This window comes from Phoenix dactylifera, chromosome 13 (genome assembly GCF_051530095.1).
Source record: "Phoenix dactylifera cultivar Ajwa chromosome 13, Ajwa_hap1_PhDact_Kaust_v1.1, whole genome shotgun sequence".
In the NCBI taxonomy this organism is placed as follows: Eukaryota; Viridiplantae; Streptophyta; class Magnoliopsida; order Arecales; family Arecaceae; genus Phoenix; species Phoenix dactylifera.
This window is the reverse complement of record NC_143202.1, coordinates 4,840,651-4,861,992: the sequence shown is the minus strand read 5'-3', so window position 1 is coordinate 4,861,992 and position 21,342 is coordinate 4,840,651.

Below are 21,342 nucleotides of genomic sequence, written 5' to 3'. Positions count from 1 at the left end.
TTGAATTCACTTCCCAAGTCCTACCTGACCTTCCTTAGTCATTATAGAATGACTAAACCTGAAGTATCCTATCATGGTTTGCTAGGTTTACTGCAGACCTATGAGAAGGATCACCAACTCAAAAAGGAGTCGGTGAATGTGGTAGGTGGGACTTCTGCAGGACTTTCTTCCTTTAAGAAAGGAAAGAAGAAGAAGGTGCAGAAAGCTCGTGCTGGGGTCTCTAAGCCCAAACAGACTATGAAGCAGAAATCTGATCAGAGTAAGGCAGAATGCTTCTTCTGCAAGAAGCAGGGTCACTGGAAGCGGAACTGTCCGGCTTATTTAGCATCCCTTGATCCAAACAGGCCAAAGAAGAAAATGCAGCAAACAGTTGCTGCACAAGGTAATTATATGATAACACCTTGTAATTTTTCTGTTTATGATTCTACTACCTGGGTATTGGATACCGGAAGTCCAATTAATATTTGCAATTCTTTGCAGGGACTACAAGTAAGTAGAAGATTCAAGAACGGCGATCGATTCCTAAATGTTGGTGATGGAAGATCTGTTCCAGTCCTAGCTTTAGGAGTCATTGAGTTGTTTTTTGAGTCTGGAGTAGTTATGTTAGATGATTGTCACTTTTGTCCAGCATTCTTGATGAATGTCATCTCTGTAGGCTTTTTGGCCAAGAATGGTTATACCTTTTATATAAATGAAAGATTTTGTGATATCATTTTGAATGATACTAAAATTTTCAGTGGACAAATGAAATATGGCATTTATACTCTATCATTGCCTGTGAATGTAATGTACACCTCTAATAAACGCCCTAAGTTAGATAATGTCAATGAAGCCTATTTATGGCATTGCCGGTTAGGTCACATAAATAAAAACAGGATAAACAGGTTAGCCCAACAAGGCATTTTAGAAATCAATGATTGTGAATCATTGCCAACTTGTGAATCCTGTCTTCTGGGTAAGATGACCAAGTCACTTTTTTCTGGAAAGGGTGAACGAGCCAGCGATGTTCTTGGCCTCATACATACTGATGTATGTGGACCTATGAACGTAAGTGCCAAAGGTGGTTATGCCTACTTCATAACCTTCACAGATGACCTATCCAAGTATGGGTATATCTATCTGATGAAGCATAAGTCGGAATCATTTGAAATGTTCAAACGATTTCGTAATGAAGTAGAAAAACAGACTGGAAAGAGTATTAAGATCCTTCGGTCAGACCGAGGAGGAGAATACCTTTCCGGTGATTTCTTGACTTATCTAGAGGAGAATGGGATTCTCTCACAATGGACCCCTCCAGGAACACCTCAGCACAATGGTGTATCTGAAAGGAGGAATCGAACTCTGTTAGACATGGTTCGATCCATGATGGGGTTTACTAGTCTGCCTCTATCTTTTTGGGGTTATGCTTTAGAGTCTGCGTGTATAATACTAAATAAGGTTCCAAGTAAGTCTGTTGAGAAGACTCCATATGAGATATGGACTGGGCGTAAGCCGACACTTTCATACCTTAGGGTTTGGGGATGTCCGGCTTATGTTAAACGTTCTCAAACTGACAAACTTGGTCCTAGGTCCGATAAGTGTTATTTTGTAGGGTACCCCAAGGAAACTAGGGGTTATTACTTCTACCTTCCTAATGAACAAAAGGTGTTCGTAGGACTTAAGGCAACCTTTTTGGAAAGGGAATTTCTTAGTGAAGGAATTGTTGCCTCTAAGGTTGAACTTAGTGAAGTTCAGCAGATGGAAGATTTAACACAATCTACTGAACCCACAGAACCGGATTCAATTAGATCAAACCCGGAGCCCAATGTAGAAGCACCATTAAGGCGATCAGGTAGAGTACTGCGTCAAGTGGATAGATACTATGGTTTCTTGGTCCAAGACGCAGATCCCATTGAGCTCGATGAGAACAATGAGGATCCGATCACCTATATGGATGCTATGCAGAGGTCCGACTCTGAGTTATGGCTTAACGCCATGAGATCCGAAATGGAATCCATGAAAATCAATAGTGTATGGACACTAGTTGATCCACCCGAAGGGATAAAACCCATAGGGTGCAAATGGATCTTCAAAAGAAAGAGAGGCGCAGACGGAAAGGTGGAGACCTATAAAGCCCGTCTGGTTGCCAAGGGGTATCGTCAACGTTATGGTATCGATTATGACGAGACTTTTCCCCTGTGGCAATGCTAAAATCTATTCGGATCATGCTAGCTATAGCAGCATATATGGATTATGAAATCTGGCAAATGGATGTGAAAACAGCTTTTCTAAATGGAGAGCTGGAAGAAGAGGTGTATATGATACAACCTGAGGGTTTCATATCCACAGACGAGTCCAAAGTATGCAAGCTGCAAAAGTCCATTTATGGACTTAAGCAAGCTTCTCGAAGTTGGAACATACGTTTCGATAAAACTATCAAAACGTATGGCTTCGTTAAGAACGAAGAAGAACCTTGTGTTTACAAGTGGGCTAACGGTTCAGTGATCACATTCCTTGTCTTGTATGTGGATGACATTCTCTTAATTTGGAATGACATTCCTGCATTACAAAATGTGAAACTCTGGCTGTCATCACAGTTCTCCATGAAGAATCTGGGAGAAGCATCCTACATCCTAGGGATGAAAATCTATAGAGATAGATCTAAGAGGTTGCTTGGATTATCCCAATCCACGTACATCGACACTATGTTGAAGCGGTTCAATATGGAGCATTCCAAGAAGGGCTATCTTTCGATAGGCCAAGGAATTTCTCTCTCTAAGAAAGATTGTCCGACAACTTCCGAAGAAAGAGAGCGTATGAGTAGAATCCCATATGCTTCTGCAGTAGGTTCTATCATGTACGCCATGACATGTACAAGACCGGACGTTGCTTACTCACTAGCAGTAGCGAGTAGGTATCAGTCTAATCCGGGTGAGAACCATTGGAAGGTGGTGAAAACCATCCTTAAGTATTTGAGAAATACTAAGGACCAATGGTTAATCTATGGAGAATCCGACTTAAAACTTGTGGGGTTTACAGACTCTAGTTTTCAGTCAGACCATGATGATAGTAAGAGTATGTCAGGATTTGTGTTTACCCTGAATGGAGGAGCAGTCTGCTGGAAAAGTTCCAAGCAGCATTCAGTAGCCGATTCCGTATGCGAAGCAGAGTATGTTGCTGCATCAGATGCGGCAAAGGAAGCTGTTTGGATCAAGAAGTTTGTAAATCAACTTGGTGTTGCTCCCTCAATCAATGGTCCAGTTCTTTTGTATTGTGACAATACTGGAGCCATTGCACAAGCAAAGGAGCCAAAGTCCCACCATAGAACCAAGCACATTCTGCGTCGCTACCACCTTGTACGAGAGATCGTGGAACGAGGTGACGTCAATCTTCAAAAGATCGATGGAAAGGAGAACCTAGCTGACCCATTCACTAAAGCCCTTTCTGTAAAGGAGTTCGATTATCACAAATCGAAGATGGGTATTAGATACTGTACAAATTGGCTTTAGTTCAAGTGGGAGTTGTTGGGAGTTGTTGGGAATTGTGTCCCAAAGCCAATTTTTTAATTGTAAGAAATTGAATTATGTATATGTTTTATTAAAATGAATAAAAATTTATTCTGGCAATTTTCTATTCATCACAAGTGTTGCATCTTCAAATTGAACTCCTGTGTATTGTGATGAAGTCCTTAGGACTAATTTAGTGGATAAAAGAGGTTTTATCATTTAGTCCTTGAACCAGTTCGCGACCAAATGACGAGCTGTCAATTGGACGATAGCTATGTCAAGTATAGGTCGTTGTGTGCCATTTAGTTGGTTGTCCTCTTAAACCAAGGAGTGTGGAGACACTGTATGGCATACAGGTGAGATGTAGGAGTACATCGTCACTGAATAGTGACTCACCTGAGTAGCACTCCACTGTCGGGAGTTAGCTCGTAAAACGTATGGGCATAAGTACCCCTTAGACCTGAGACTGTCACGGTGACTTGCAAGCAACTCACTGTACTTAGGCACTGGATGACCTGAATTTCTAATTCAGGGATCGGAAGGATGCTGGGTGCAGTCAAGTACTCGCGAAGTCTGTGTATGAGTCAAGATGGGATTGACCGCTCCAGATTTTAGGAGTTGATGTCTCACTGTATTTCAATTCAGTAAAACCTTGGCCAGGGTAAACCAAGTGATAGGTCACTTGATTTGATTATTTGAAATACACTATGGATGACCGGACCCAGAGGTCGACAGTCCACTCTGAGGTCATCTTGAGCATCGAAGGTCATAGGGATGAATTATGCAACAACCATACGTCTAGGTTCTTGAATGTTGCTTTGCATATTCGACCTATCCGGACGTCGGGTATCATTGCTAGATGGTCACCTCGATTAGTGCATGGAGTAGTCCATGTACTACCGGCTTAGTGTTCGAACCTATCGGAGTCACGCACATAAGTCAAGTTAAGTAGGAAGGACTTGATCCAATTTAATTGAGAATTAAATTGTGGGTCATTTGAGATTTGATTTTGTCTATGTTCAGCTAGCACTGAACATGAGGTACATACTGAATTTCATGGATGTGTATTTAATTATGTCTGTATTCTGGCTTAATCAAGTTTCAATTAATGTAATTGAAATTGATTTGGACTCATTTGTTGAGTTTGTTTTTGAATTGGATTCAAATGAATGTAATTGGGCTTCATGATGATTTTATTAGAATTTATTCCATATTTATTCTAGTCCAAGTGTGACTTGGATTGATCCGAAAATTGAACTAATTGGAGTTCACATGAATCAGATTCATGTGGAATTTTTCCGGATCCAAAACCTTTCAAATTGGTCTTCAATTTGGTTTAGAACCAATGATGGACCCAAGCCCATTTGATTCAGCCCATTTGAATTAACCCATTTAAGTCAAGTCTGGAAATTTACGTGTTTGCCCCTCAAATTGAATGACACGGTTTAGTTCTGGTTTCTTCCTCGGTCCATGGACCAATTTCTCTGCAAATATTCTCCCGTGGACCGCGTTCTTCTTCTTCTTCCGAACACATCGAAGGCCGCTTGATCTTCCCTCTTTCGGCTACCATTTGAAGATCCGAAGAGACGTGTCTCTTCGGTTTTGAAACCTCTTTAACATATGACTGATTTAATTGAAATCAAACAGTTAAAAAAATTCAATAAAATCATGAATCGTTTGGCGTTCACTCTTCCCTTTTGGCGTTTTGTCTTCCCTGGTTCAGTCTTGTCTTTGCCTATAAATAGGCTAGCTTTCTCTTCATTCTGTGCTAGAGATTTTATCTGGGGAGAGGGGAGATTCGTGATCTTTTGAGTAGCTTGAAAAGAGAGGAAAAGAAAACGGGAAGAAAGAGGAAAAGAAAGAAAAGAAAAAAAAAGGGGAAGAAAGAATTTTTGAAATTCTTTTCTTCCAGGGGTTTATTTGCAAAAAGGGTTTTTGCACTATACAGACATCATCCTACCTTCCTACATTTCTTGGCGTGCGTGTGAAGTAGAGGGTCCGTACATCCGGGCCTCGCATAGCACCAGATCCATCAGTACCAGATCCGGCACCAGATCCAGTTCCAGATCCAGTTCCCGATCCAGTACCAGATCTAGCATCTGATCCAGTATCTGATCCAGCACTTGGCCCTGTACCAGATTCTGTTCCTGAGTACCTTGACCATCTTCCGCTGCGGGATCGAGGTATGGTAAACATAATATAGTTATGTTATTTATTTATACCTATTATAAATAAATAGATAAAATTTTAAAACTGATTTTCTGACCTGGCATCCGATTTTATCGGATTTTGCGGGATATTTTTCCTTCAATGACTTCCCGACCTTATCTTTTTAATGGGTTTTGCCCTTAATTACTTTATGCAAATGCTTAATACTAAATACAGCAAATAATCAATATTTTTTTAAAGTTTATGCAATGTCATTAGGTTGTACTGATTAAATGAGCAAGCAATTTTTTTTTATTTTTTTATTTTTTTTATTTTTTTTAAATTTTATGTTGTTTTTTTTTTAATTTTTAATATAGGAATAACTTGAATGTAAACTAAAACTAATCCTTATGCGTCAGTCAATCTCCGAATGCCCGTTGAATAAGCTATGGAGATTACTCCGTGAAGAGCCCCAATAAAGGTATGATAACCTCGGAAAATTGCACCTTATCAATTACTAGCAAAAATAATCTAGATATTTTTTTAGTTTTTTTTATTTATTATTTTTTTTTGATTTTTTTGATTTTTTTATTTTTTATTTTTTAAATTTCAAATTTTGAATTTCAGAATTCAAATTTGAATTTAAATTTTCGAATTTTTGAATTTTGAAATATTTTTTTTCAATTTTTTTTGATATTTTTTATTTTTTTTATTTTTTCGAATTTCAAATTTCAGAATTTAATAACTACGAAATTATTAACTAAAAATAATCAAAATAATAAAAATAAAAACTTACTACCGGAGTGCGTTCACTCCGGATATCCAAAATCCGATTTGATCTTCGTGATCGTTCTTGCTTCTCGATTTGCCTCCCCGGCAACGGCGCCAAAATTTTGTTCGTCCTTTCCTGTCCACCTAAAAATATGCTAGACAGATCGTTGTTAGAACCGACGGACAAAGTTTAAATTTAATTTACTCTTACCTGTTTTACTTGAAGAATAGCGGTCGTAAGAGGTCGATCCACAGGAAGGCGAGTGAAGTTGCATAAAAATTAAAACGTTCACTCGGATTCAAAATCGACTTTTGAATGATGGAAGAAAAACATTATTTTGAGGATGTTGATGGATTCTCTAGTCTACCGAAGAATGTTTTATTTTATTGAAATTAACTAAAAGATAGGTATTTAAATTCAAAAAGCATTTATTTAATTAATCAAAGAAGAGTTTTGGCATAAATTAAAATGGATAAAACTAAGAGGATTGAAGCAAACATAGATTTCATAAAAGAAGATTTAATGTATTGCATAAAAGAAATTATAATTTCAGCATAAATAAAATCTCAAAAGAAAAACTCTCCATCAAAATAAAATTCTCTAAATTTAAAACTTAAAACATTGCTCTCAATTAAAATTTAGACTAAAAACAACACATTGCTCTTAATTAAACTTAAAATAAGAACAACATGATACTTAAAACAGAATTACTAAACACAAATTAAAAATATAACCTTTAAAAGAAAAACAACTAAAACAATAAAAACAAAAAAAAAAACAAAAGAAATGTAATGCTCTGTTTTCAAATATGAAAACAGAGCATTACTCTTCCGAATCGTCTTGGACCGAACCCCTGTTTCTTGGCACCAATCCCGCACCAAGCCGAGCTCCTCCCTCCTCTGTTCCTTGGAACAGCCCCAACCGAGCACACCCCCATTGCTTCTCCTCCCCTCTTCTTATAGGCCCTTGGAGATGCGGTAGAGGCTGGATCAGCTCCGGAAGAGACGCAGACGGCTGGATCGGTCGGGCAGATCGCGGAAGGGAGGCGTGAACTTGCTTCTTTGGGCCACGGATGCGGGATCGCCGGAAGGGGCGGGCTTCCTTCTTCGGGCGCTGCTGGGAGCTGAAGAGGAAGGTGGTGACGCGGGCTTCCTTCTTCGATTGCTGGGAAGGAGGAGAACATGGATGATGATCTGGGAAGGATGCGGAATCACGGGAGAGCTGGGATCTTCCGTGATTGCTGGGATGAACAAACGGACCGGCTGGGATGAAGCTGGAGAGGAAGATGGCTGCATGATGCTGGGGATCCGACGGGAGCTGGCACGATGGCTGGCACGGAAGATATCTTGGAAGCTTCACGGCTGGAATGGAAGGGAGGATGGCCGAATTGGAAGCTTCGTGGATGGCTGGGGCAGCTGTGAGGTGCTGGGATCACGGAATGGATTTGGAGTCCGAAAGAGCTGAGATTTGGGTGAATGGTTTCCTTCTTTGGGTGCCGGTTTGGGAGCGGGATCGACGGGAGGACGGATGCGGGATGATGGCCGAATTGGAAGCTTCGTGAATGGCTGGCGGGCTGAGGCGTTGAAGACGGGAGAGGAAAATGGATGCGTGATGCTGGGGATCCGACGGGAGCTGGCACGCTGAAGAAGAAGATCACGGACGGTGAACAGCTGGGATGAAGCTTGGAAAGATGTGGCCGTGGGATGGTGCTCTGATTGCTGAGATGGGGGAAACATGCCATGCTTGGGTCAAGTTGGTGCTATACCAGAATCAATGATACTCTGATGCGCGCGATTGGGAGCTGGAATCAAAGTTGGGCTGAGACAACGGTGGGTGGCAGCTGGTAGTGACTCGACTCCATCAGGGTGATGCCCGTGGGAATTAAGACAAGTCAGATGCAGTTGGGCTCGGTTGAACCTGGACATGGAATGTGGGATGCTTGCACAAATAAACATTAATTAGTTAATTTTATTTTAAATGATTAGCTAAAATACTAATTAAAATGGCCTGACGATTGCACTTTTGTGCTCTCATCAGTATCCCTGCATCATCATCAAAAGCTACTCTCTTGCTAGAAAAGACATCATTAGTATCATCAAAAACAACATGTATAGACTCTTCAATAACAAGGATTCTTTTATTGAAGACTTTATAAGCTTTACTTGATATAGAATATCCCAAAAAGATACCTTCATCAGATTTGAAATCAAATTTGCCTAAGTTATCTTTGCCATTATTATGAATGAAACACCTACACCCAAAAACATGAAAATAGTTTACTTTGGGCTTTCTATCTCTCCAAAGTTTATAAGGTGTTTTCTTTATAATTGGTCTCAACAAAACTCTATTTAATATATGACATGACGTGTTTATGGCTTCTTCCCAAAAATACTTAGGGAGGTTACTTTCACACAATATGGTTCTAGCCATTTTCTCTAGGGTTCTATTCTTTCTTTCCACAACTCCATTTTGTTGTGGTGTCCTCGGTGCAGAGAAATTATGAGTTATTCCCTTTTTACTACAAAAATCATCAAATAGATGATTTTCAAATTCTGTTCCATGATCACTCCTAATAGCTATAACTGAAGTATTTCTTGAGTTGGTTACTTTCTTATGAAATTTCTTAAATACAGAAAATGCTTCATCTTTATGAGCTAAAAACATGACCCATGTGTATCTAGAAAAATCATCTACAATGACAAGACTATACTTGTTTCCACCAAGGCTTGTGGTTCTAGTTGGTTCAAAAAGATCCATGTGAAGTAGTTCAAGGGGTCTAGCAGTAGAGACACAATTTATGGATTTAAAGAAACTTCTAGATTGTTTGCCATATTGACATGCTTCACAAATTTTATTTTTCTCAAATTTTAGCTTTGGCAAACCAATCACGGAATCTCTTTTAACTAATTTAGATATTGTATCCATACTTGCATGACCTAATTTACGGTGCCATAACCAACTTGCATCACTAACTTTAGTATCATTAGCTACTAAGCAAGGACTATTTTTAGCAAGATCTTCAAGATCTACTACATAGAAGTTACCACGTCTAATTCCTTTAAATACGAAGCCATTGTCAATTGAGTTGGTTATGATGCATAAAGATGGCTTAAATAAAACATCAAAACCTCTATCATATAACTGACTAACGCTAAGTAAGTTATGCTTAAGACCATCTACAAATCGTACATTATCAACGAAGGTTGAAGAGGTGATTTGTACTTTATCTATACCAACGATGTGACCTTGGTTATTGTCTCCAAAAGTCACAACACTTTTCTTTTTAGGCTCTAGGGTGAAGAATTGCTTCTTGTCACCCGTCATGTGTCTTGAGCAGCCACTATCCAAGTACCAACAGTTTTTGTCGACCTTGGCTGCAAGACACTCCTACACAAGAAAATCATACAATTTTAGGTACCCAAGTTTTCTTGGGTCCTTCAAGGTTAGTATTGTTGGTTCCTTTTGGAACCCAAATCTTTTTAATCTTTCTTTTAATTTCAGGGTTTTTGTGGTTACACACATTGGCTATATGTCCTACTTTACCACAACCAAAACAAATTGCATTTCTAGTTTTACTTTCTCCGACTTTTACAAAGAAGTTTTTAAGAAATTTTTGTTTGTTGTTAGGCTTATACCCTAAGCCGGCTTTACTAAATACAGCTCTTTGACTATTAAGTATCATGTCTAGTTTTTCAGAACTAAAGGTAAACTTCTCAACTATAGGTTTATACTTTTCAAGTTCTTTTCTTAAGTTTAGTTTTTCTATTTTTAGTAAATTTAGATCTTTTGTAAAGTTATCTTTTAGAGTTTGGTTACTATTTTTAAGTTCTGAAACTTCCTTAGTTAGTCTTTCGTTATCTTTAATTAAGGTATTAGTTTTTTGAGTTAGCATTTGGTTGCTTGTTTTAAGTTCTAAATTTTCTTTGATGATAGAATCCTTGTCCTTAATTAATTTATCGTACTTATGAGTATGAGATTGATTAGTTAGTTTTAATTCTTTATTTTTAAAGTTTATTGTCTTATATTCATCCATTAGTTCATTAAAAGCATCATACAATTCATCAAAGGTAAAATCTAAATGTGTTTTAGATATTACCTCATTATCATTTGCCATGAAGCAAAAATTTGTTTTTTCCTCTTGTTCCTCATCTGATGATGATGAAGATTGATTGGAGTCTGTCAAGGTGGAGACAAGAGCTTTCTTCTTCTTGTATTTGCTGCCCTTCTTCAGCAAGGGACAGTCGATTCTGAAATGTCCCGGTTTCTTGCATTCATAGCAACTGATTTCCTCACTTTCCCTTTCCTTATCTTTGTCCTTGTTGTAGGAATTTGAGGAACCTTTTTTCTGATGAAAGGACTTCTTTCGGTTGATGAATCTTCTGAACTTTCGTACAAGAAGAGCCTCATCTTCATCTCCCTCATTGTCTTCTTCTTCATTGCTACTACTGCAAGAGGGATTCTTGTTAGAAGAAGTAGACTTAAGGGCAATTACCTTTTTCTTGTGGGAGGACTCTTCTTCACTGTGTTGTTTCATTGCGAGCTCATGTGTCATCAAAGATCCAAGGAGCTCTTCGAGTGCCAGCTTGTTCGAGTCTTTGGCTTCTTGGATCGCCGTTATCTTGGCTTCCCATGACCTTGGTAAAGATCGAAGAACTTTTCTGACAAGGTCACTGTTAGTATAACTTTTGCCAAGGCTTTTTAGGCTATTGACAATATCAGTAAATCTAGTAAACATGCAAGTGATAGTTTCATTAGATTCTATTTTGAATAGTTCATACTTATGAACTAGCATGTTTATTTTGGATTCCTTGACTTGATTCGTGCCCTCGTGGGTCACTTCAAGTCTATCCCATATCTCTTTTACAGAATTGCAAGTAGAGATTCTATTGAATTCATTAGGGTCTAAGGCACAAAATAGCACATTCATCGCTTTGGCATTTAGTTGTTCCTTCCTTCTATCACTATCATCCCAATCTTTTTCAAGCTTGGGTATAGAAATGTTATCTACACAGATAGAAGGAATATATGGTCCATTAACTATGATACTCCAAACATCACAGTCTTGGGCTTGGATAAATATCCTCATTCTAGCCTTCCAATAGGTGTAGTTAGTTCCATTGAAGAATGGAGGCCTATTGGTGGATTGCCCCTCACTAAGAGAAGATCCAAAAGGGATTGTCATTTTGATCTTTTACTCTTCTAATATAAGAGCTTCGGCTCTGATACCACTTGTTGCCCAAGAAGACAATCCAAGAGGGGGGATGAATTGGGTTTGGATTAAATCTCGACCAATTAAAAACTATGAGTAGTAATTAACTAAATCTATTGCACGCAAACTAGTTAAGTTACTAGATGAAGTGAATGAGGAGAGAGAGAGAGAGGATAGCAGCCAATACAAACACAAACCAATTTATATTGGTTCGGAGCTAACCCTTGCTCCTACGTCCACTCTCCAAGCTTCATTTGAGAGTTCACTATAATCCCTTGGATTACAGCCGGTTGTTTTACAAGTTTATAACCCAACTTGTTGTTTTCGCGAGATCACAACGAACTCGGTCGGTTTTCACAGGCTCACCGACTAGAACCATCCGATTATTTTTCCGAGATCACAATCGAACCCTTACACCATTGGTTTTAACCTTGGCTCACCAACAAACCTTACAACCCTTGATTCAATCCCCTGATTGAATCAAGTAAGAAAATAGTTTGGAAAAAGTTACAAGGAAAGCTTCTTAATAAGCAAATATTAACCAATATGAATAGAGTAGAGTTAGAAATCCTCAAACAGATTTTGGAAGAGGAAGAAGGGGCTTCTCGAACTCTGAGTCTCCTCTTTGAGTGCACTGAAGATCTGATGTCAGAGGAAGAGCCTTAAATGCGAAGGGAAGACTTCTAGGAATGTATTGAATGCGTTTCTTTCTTCTTTTGCTTGTCTTTTCTCTCAATAGACTCTTGGTAGATGGAAAACACTTAATGCATAAATGGAGTCACTCTCTTAGTGTCTACTACTAATTTCTTAGGCTATTTAAGCAGACACATTTGAAAACTAGCCGTTAGACACTGATTTGTGGCCGTTTTGCACAGTCTGCACCTCCTGACAATGTATCTGTTGGGGTCGGAGTCGACTCGCTCGATCTGGAGTCGACTCTTGCTTTACTGGAGACGACTCGCCCACTGTTCAGGATTTGAATTAAAGTGCTGTCCTGTTCTGGAGTCGACTCGGCCAAACCTGAAGTCGACTCGCCAATATCCGGAGATGACTCGACACTTTTGGAGACAGCTCGTTCTCAAGATTCCAGAGATCTATATTTCTGCATTTCTTTCTCGAGTCGACTCGGATCATCTTGGAGTCGACTCGGCTCTCAGAGCCCGAAAACTGATCATCTGACTTTGGAGTTGAACTGCCTTAGAGTCGACTCGGATCATCTTGGAGTCGACTCGGCTCTCAGAGCCCGAAAACTGATCCTCTGTCTTTGGAGTTGAACTGCCTTGGAGTCGACTCGGCTGACTTGGGGTCGACTCTCGTATTCTCAGAGTCGACTCGTTCATAGAGTCACTTTGTTTGATTTTCTGCCTTTCAGTCTGCTTTTCTCTGAGAGTCGACTCTTGCATGTTTAGGAATCGACTCGCCAAACTTCGAAGTCGACTCGTAACCTTCTGGAGTCGACTCGGTAACAGGGTCCAAAAACCATCGTTCTGTCTTTCTGTCTGTTACCCTTTGGAGTCGACTCGAAACTGTCAGGAGTCGACTCGACAAGCATCGGAGTCGACTCGAAATCGTCGGAGTCGACTCGGTGATAGGATCTGAAATTCATCTTTTTGTCCTTCTGTCTGTTCTCAGTCAGAGTCGACACGTAGTGTACCGGAGTCGACTCGAGCTTGTGCCAGAACCTCTGAAACACTTGGAGTCGACTCGCAAGCTTCCGGAGTCGACTTGAGCTTCAGACTTTGGCTTAATTGTGTTCAACACTTAGCCAAATAATCTTGAACACTTAGCCAAAGATAAATTCACATATATTTGCCTGAAACACTAGATTGAATTCATTAGAACAACATGAAATATACTCAAATACTTTGAGCTCATCAAAATCAAATAGGGGTATAACCAATCACTCCACATGCTTCGCATATATTCGGCCTATCCGGACGTCGGGTACTATTGCTAGATGGTCACGTCGATTAGTGCAGAAAGTCGTTCCTGTACTACTGGCTTAAGTTCGAACCTATGGGGTTACACGCATAGAAGTTTCTAGTGTTGATCAAATGGTTGATTGACGATTAAGAATCGTCCAAGGGTACATCGGTCAATTCGATAGACAAATTATCCTAAGCAAAAGTTGCAATAAAATAATTATTAAATTATTGGAGGAATAATTGGCAATTAGATTGCTGATGAATTCAATTTGATTGAATAGTTGGGCTTAGGTTGAGCCAAATTGAATTAGATTCAATTTGGGCTGCACTTGGGTTTGTCCTAATAGGATTGGGTTCAACCCAAGTAAATTGGGCTTGACCCAATTGATGTGACTTGACCCAATTGGATTGGACTTGACCAGAGTCAATTAGAATTTCTTATTTTGATTTGGATTCTGATTTCAAATTCTAAATTTGAAAAGGAGAGAGATCCCTATTTGGTAGGGGCTCAAGGCATGAAAAATATGTGATGAAATAAGGGGACGTGCGACTGTTTTCTTTTGGAAGAAATGAATCCCTATTCCTTAGGGATTCAAATGCAGCAGTTAATGGCCACGTCTCCTCCTCTATTACACCGCACATGGTCCCTATTTGATAGGGATTTCAATAGCCATTTGATGGCAATTAATTGGCACAAAGAAGGAAGGAAGGTGCGGGGGTTTTTGGCAATAAGAGGCCCTCCACGTCTAAGCCTTCCCAAGTGAATTTTCTACAGAGCCTAAGTTCTAAAAAAAAAGGGGAGAGCACGTGAAGGTCACAAGCTCTCTTTGATCTCCTTCATCTCCTCCTCCGTCGTCTTGAAGATCAATCAAGGGTTGATTGTCTCAAGAAGAAAGATTCAGTCATTGCGGTGCTTCCTCACGAGCTAGCACTCTCGTGGATGCGGATCTTCCTAGAGCTTCGCATGGACGATCCATAGAGGTCGGATGCATGTGCGGTTGCAAAGCCTCATCAAGGAATCCTCAGAGGCTTCCAGCAAATCAGGTATTTGATTTGATAGTGTTAGATGTTAAGATTAGATCTTAATATGATTACTGAAATTGTAGGTTTGCATGTTAGACGTAAAAACACAAATTCATGTTTTACATAAACATTTTAAATCCTGGTTTTATATTATGGTAGAGATTAGATCTCATTCATGCTTAGAAATTAAAGTGTTTAATTCTATTGCTTCCGCTAAAATTTTAAAAAACCATGCATGCTACCAAACACGGGTTTCCAACAATAACTGGCAAGAAACATGGTAATATAGCCATTACGCAATTATAACTGTTGTCACGCCCCGAGCCCGGAGTGTGGCAGACGCTGCATGCCCGCACAGCAGACCGCATAGGCGTGCAAGGTAGCAGATGACATCGAAGCAATCACAGATATTTAAAGATGCCATAATTATTTAAGTTATTCAAAGCGGTCTTACAAAGATTCAAAATAGCAAATGACTACATAATTCAAATATCCAAACTAATCTAACTAAAATGTCAATAAATGAAGAAATCATCGAAAAATCTAACGCACTCCCCAATCCTGTGCGATCAAGCCTCTGGATCTGAAAAAAAGAGAAAATAAAATAATGAGCTACACTAGCCCAGTAAGCAACAAAATACCCTAAAGTGAGGTCAGAGCATATCAGATCAAAATACAGGATAATGTCTGGAATAAATTATAAATAACATCGTTTTACTGTTTTCAAAACTTATTATCATTTTTCCAAAAACTCTGATACCAGAATCTCAACATAATAGGCTACGGCCACGTAATCCAGTGGCATGGGTTGCATAGAGTGCAAGAAACCACTTTGTTAGTTACCGGTGGCAACGGTGTCCAGAAACCACTATTCTAATCACCGGTGGCGTAGTGTCAAAACCAATTCCTCACAGATTACAAGTCGACAGGTCCAACGTATAATTCCCATTGACGGGGCCAGAACAGAACATATGATAGCTATGCTGAGAATGCATATATATATATATATATATAAAACAGATTTCATAAATTATCCAATCATAGTTTACGGATTTTAGAGCATATAACAAAATTTTCAGATGAAATTTAAACATGCCAGACCCATTTTATTAAATACAAATCATATTTCGAAATTTAATCCACTAATAGTTATTTTACTAAATAATTTGAAAAATGCACTTTGAAGCATTAAGTTACTTACCTCTTCTCGCTTAACTCCTACTTCAAGTAGGCAGATCAGGTTCACCTGTTTAAATTTAATTAATTTCATTGTTAATTTTGGAGCAAAGCAAAACCAAAATTAATATTATTGGACACGGTCCAACAGAGCCCAGAGTTGGCCCATAATGGGCATGGCCCGATAGGGCCCACATCGGACATGGGCCAATGGGCCCGCATAGATCCGGCCCAATAGGGCCCCCAAAGTTGGCCTCTAGATGGATAATTTATGCAATAAAATTCATTGCAGGGCCCAAACATAACTTACTGAAGACTTTTTTGTGGAATAATATACCGTCAAGGGCTTAACTGCAAAATTTCATTTATTGGCCAAACGGGTTCAGGTTTCGGATTTCAGGTTTCGGGTCTGAACTGGATTTTGGGTTTGAACTGGGTTTCGAATTTCGGATCTGAACTGGGCCCAAGTTGGGCCCACAAAGGGTACTACCGAAATAGGGCCAACTAGGCTGAACTGGGCCCATGTTGGGCCCACGGTGAACAGGGCCCAAGGCTAGTTTGGCCCATGATGGGCCTCCTCCTTCCCCAAACCCCCACGGACAGGGGAAGAAGGGAAAACGGGAGAGGAAGGGGGTCGGCGGGGTGGCCGGCCTGGCGGCCAGAGGCCATCCCCCGGTCGCAGTGGCAGCTGGTGGCTGCTGCGGTGTCCGACATCGAGAAAGAGACCGAAGTGGTCTCGGTTTGGGGGCTAAATAGAGAAAGGAATATAGCATGATTAAGCTTGAAATCGAAGAGTGAAGGAAGCTTACCAGCGGTGGCAGAGGCGGCGGGAGGGAGATCACGGTCGCGGCTGCTCGATCCGACGGTCAAGCGGTAGCAGCGACGCTTCCGGCAAAGAGAGAGGATGGATCTCAAAATAGGGGAAGCGGAGGAAACCAAAAATCCAAAGAAAGAAGATGACCCAAGGTGGAGAAGCTCAGTTGGGGTGGCGCACGCGGTCACCGGAGGAGGGAGAAAAGGAAGGGGAGAGTCGGTGGTGGAGCAATCATAGAGAAGGAATGGGGGGTTTTTATTAGGCCCCCAATTCGAAAGGTGGACCGCCGTGATTCTCGCAGTAGGCGCGATCAGCGGCCGCTCGTGCGGACGCGGAGCGGCCACAAAACAGCCGCGGGGCTACCGTGGATTGTCCGCTGCACCTCTGCTCCCGTTGTGCCCGGAGAAGGCGGAGGGGGATCGCGTTTGCGATCCCGTGCTCTGCCCCTTCCAAAAGGGATGTTGGGCTGAAGTCGGTTGGGGTTGCCGGCTTCAACCCAGTATCTCACATTCTCTTCCTCTTAAGAAAATTTCATCCTCGAAATTTGAGAGATATAGGCCTTTCAAATTTAAAGATGCTCAGCCCATTGAGTAATATAAATCCAAGATTTCATTCTTCTTGAACAAAATCAGTGTGATAGATAGCTTTAGATCAATTAACAAAAATTTCATAAGTGACTAATTAAAATCTCAGATCGAAATTATCATCTTGATGCATGTTCACTCGCGATCGGATTAGGATCGATTCACAACTGAATTGATTAAAATTAGTTATTTTTGGGATAGAACTAGAAATGAAATAGATCTCATAACTTATCATGGTAGTGTACTGATCCCTCAAAAAATAATGACCAACCTTAGAGTCAAATCATTATATTGCCAAGAATATGATTCACAAAATGAACATGTATAGATGATCATTAGATAGCAACGATTTATCTCAAAAATAATTTGCATCAAATCACAAAAGCAGGTCTAAGAAGGCAAAGTATTGATTCCATGATTCAATATGCCACAAAGCTTTTAACTTAAACTTATAAATCATAGGATGTGAGCAAATAATGCATGGTTTATTCAAATACTTAACAAATTAGACCATATTTGATCAACAATCAACTAACCCGAGTCATGATACGCTCAAATTATTATTATTATTATTATTATTTTCTTAGCATACCCATAAATAGCAAAGTCTATCCAAGAGATAATATAATCATATCATGATTGACTTGAGAATCAATAGTACTCACCTTTCCTTATTAACAAAATCTTTCATTATTGAACAACATAGTCTTTCATCATAACATGTTACCCAAACACAGTCAATATTTTTGACCAGTTTAAATTTACTCGGTCCATCAAACTTCCGCTACGCAACTTAGATCAATATTCTTCAAAATTTCTTAATGATTCCAGATCATCAATATATTTTTTTTTAATATCCAAGCAAAATTTTATCCTTGCTTCCCAAGTACACTAGGTCATGATTAACCCTTGAGATAGTTGCCGTATTTGTACCATCATATGATCAAATAATTATATTCTAGATCCAAATTTGAACTAAGCCAATTCTAGTTTCCCTTGACAATTCCATTATACAAGTTGATATTTATTCTAAGCTTCGATAATTAAAAGATTTTAGATTAACTTACTCAGGAGCTTACTCAATATCCCGAATCTTTTCTTTTAGGCTAAACTTATTTGGGCCTCTCATGAAATCCCACTTGCATTTCTCATATGGTGATACAAAATTCATAATCAACTTATGGCCTTGATTTATAAATATTTAACTCACAAGAACCTAATAATCTGGTTCAAAGATTTACAAGAAATTCTACCAAGATAAGATTTAAAATCATTTCTCTATGATTTTACATTGAGATCAACTCCTCAAATAAGTATAATATTTTTATTTGCAATACTACAAACATTTCGGGATCTTGTAAATCTACTAAATTTAGACAATCTACTAATAACACAATGATATCCATATCGATCAAAATCAAAAATACTATATTTTCCAACGATTTTTTTTTTTTTGCATAATAGATAGAAGTACCTACTAATGACACCATGATATCCATATCAATCAAAATCAAAAACACTTTTCTTTTCTTTGACATTGAAATTCTCCTTAATAAGAAAAACCATCAGAAACTATTTCTAAATCACAAAGTTAATATCGCTGACCAGCTTAAAATAATTTAAACAACCAATATTCTCATAATTTACTAAATCACTTCCAATTAAAATACCAATCTGCATTGTAATTTGAAAAGATCTAAAAATTTCAAATTCTAGGTAAAGCCAAAGGAAAATTTTAGAATTTCATCCCAAATATGTTTTCTATCTACACAAGAGTTTCATATATGATCCACATACAGATTTCAATCCTTGAAGAATATTTCAATGAATAGTATAAAATATTTTCTAGTCCAAACTTTAAACAACTTTTAGTAAATGAACCTTAACTTGCCACCAAAATAATTAACTTGAACTAGAGGCAATATCCATAGTGCTTGATATCAAGTTAAACTTCTAAAATAATTACGTTGCACAATAATATCCCATGACTAATATTCCTTCACTTAATTTAGTCAAAATCTAATTAATCATAATTTGAAATACAAATTACTCCACCAAGAAAACTCTCAGAAAAACTTATTCACACTTTGGTTACGACCATAATTAGGTTGCATTCTAATTTTAGCATTTCAAAATTTTGATAAAATAACATAGATTTATCATTAGCAAAAGTAAATAAATACCTTCATTTAATGGCCTAATGTCTACCCATCTCTCAAACTTTTCCATGAATCCTAAAGATCCTAAAACTTAAGCTCCATCCGACTATTTCAAACACAATTCCGAGGCATCTGAAACCTGAGCTCTGATACCACTAAATTTGTCATGCCCCGAGCTCGGAGCGCGGCAGACGCCGCACGCCCGCACGGCGGACCGCACAGGCGTGCAAGGCAGCAGATGACATCGAAGCAATCATAGATGTTTAAAGATGACATAATTATTTAAGTTATTCAAAGTAGTTTTATAAAGATTCAAAATAGCAAATGACAACATAATTCAAATGTCCAAACTAATCTAACTAAAATGCCAATAACTGAAGAAATCATCGGAAAATCTAACGCACTTTCCAATCCCGTGCGATCAAGCCTCTAGATCTGAAAAATAGAGAAAATAAAATAATGAGCTACACGAGCCTAGTAAGCAACAAAATACCCCAAAGTGGGATCAGAGCATATCAGATCAAAATATAGGATAATACCTGGAATAAATCATAAATAACATCGTTTTACTATTTTCAAAATTTATTATCATTTTTTCAGAAACTCTGATATCAGAATCTCAACATAATAGGCTACGGCCACGTAACCCAGTGGCATGGGTTGCACAAAGTGCCAGAAACCACTATTGTTAGTCACCGATGGCAACGGTGTCCAGAAACCACTATTCTAATCACCGGTGGTGCGGTGTCGAAATCGGTTCCTCACAGATTACAAGTCGACAAGTCCAACGTATAATCCACATTGGCGGGGCCAGAACGGAACAGAACAGATTATAGCCATGCTGAGAATGCATATATATATATATATAACAGATTTCATAAATTACATAGTCATAGTTTACGGATTTTAGAGCATATAACAAAATTTTCAGATGAAATTTAAACATGCCAGACCCATTTTATTAAATACAAATCATATTTCGAAATTTAATCCACTAATAGTTATTTTACTAAATAATTTGAAAGATGCACTTTGAAGCATTAAGTTACTTACCTCTTCTCGCTTAACTCCTACTTCAGGTAGGCAGATCAGGTTCACCTGTTTAAATTTAATTAATTTCATTGTTAATTTTGGAGCAAAGCAAAACCAAAATTAATATTATTGGACACGGTCCAACAGGGCCCAGAGTTGGCCCATAATGGGCATGGCCCGATATGGCCCACATCGGACACGGGCCAATGGGCCCGCATAGACCTAGCCCAATAGGCCCCCCAAAGTTGGCCTCTAGATGGATGATTTATGCAATAAAATTCATTGCAAGGACCAAACATAATTTGCGGAAGACTCTTTTGTGGAATAATATACCGTCAAGGGCTTAACTACAAAATTTCATTTATTGGCCAAACGGGTTCGGATTTCGAATTTCGGGTTCCGGAGTCTGGATTTCGGGTTTGAACTAGGTTTCGGATTTCGGATCTGAATTGGGCCCAAGTTGGACCCACAAAGGGTACTGTCGAAATAGGGCCAACTAGGTTGAACTGAGCCCAAGTTGGGCGCACGGTGAACAGGGCCCAAGGCCCAGTTTGGCCCATGATGGGCCTCCTCCTTCCCCAAACCCCCACGAACAGGGAAAGAAGGGAAAACGGGAGATGAAGGGGGCCGGCGAGGTGGCCGGCCTGGGTGGTCGGAGGCCATCCCCCGGTCGACGGCCGGCCGATCGCAGTGGCGGCCGGCGGCTGCTGCGGTGGCCGGCATCGAGAAAGAGACCGAAGTGGTCTCGGTTTGGGGGCTAAATAGAGAAAGGAACATAGCATGATTAAGCTTGAAATCGAAGTGCAGAGGGAGCTTACCGGCGGTGAAAGAGGCGGCGGGAGGGAGATCACGGCCGCGGCTGCTCGATCCAGCGGTCAAGTGGCAGCAGCAATGCTTCCGGCAAAGAGAGAGGATGGATCTCAGAACAGGGGAAGCAGAGGAAACCAAAAATTCAAAGAAATAAGATGACCCAAGGTGGAGAAGCTCGGTTGGGGTGGCGCACGCGGTCACCGGA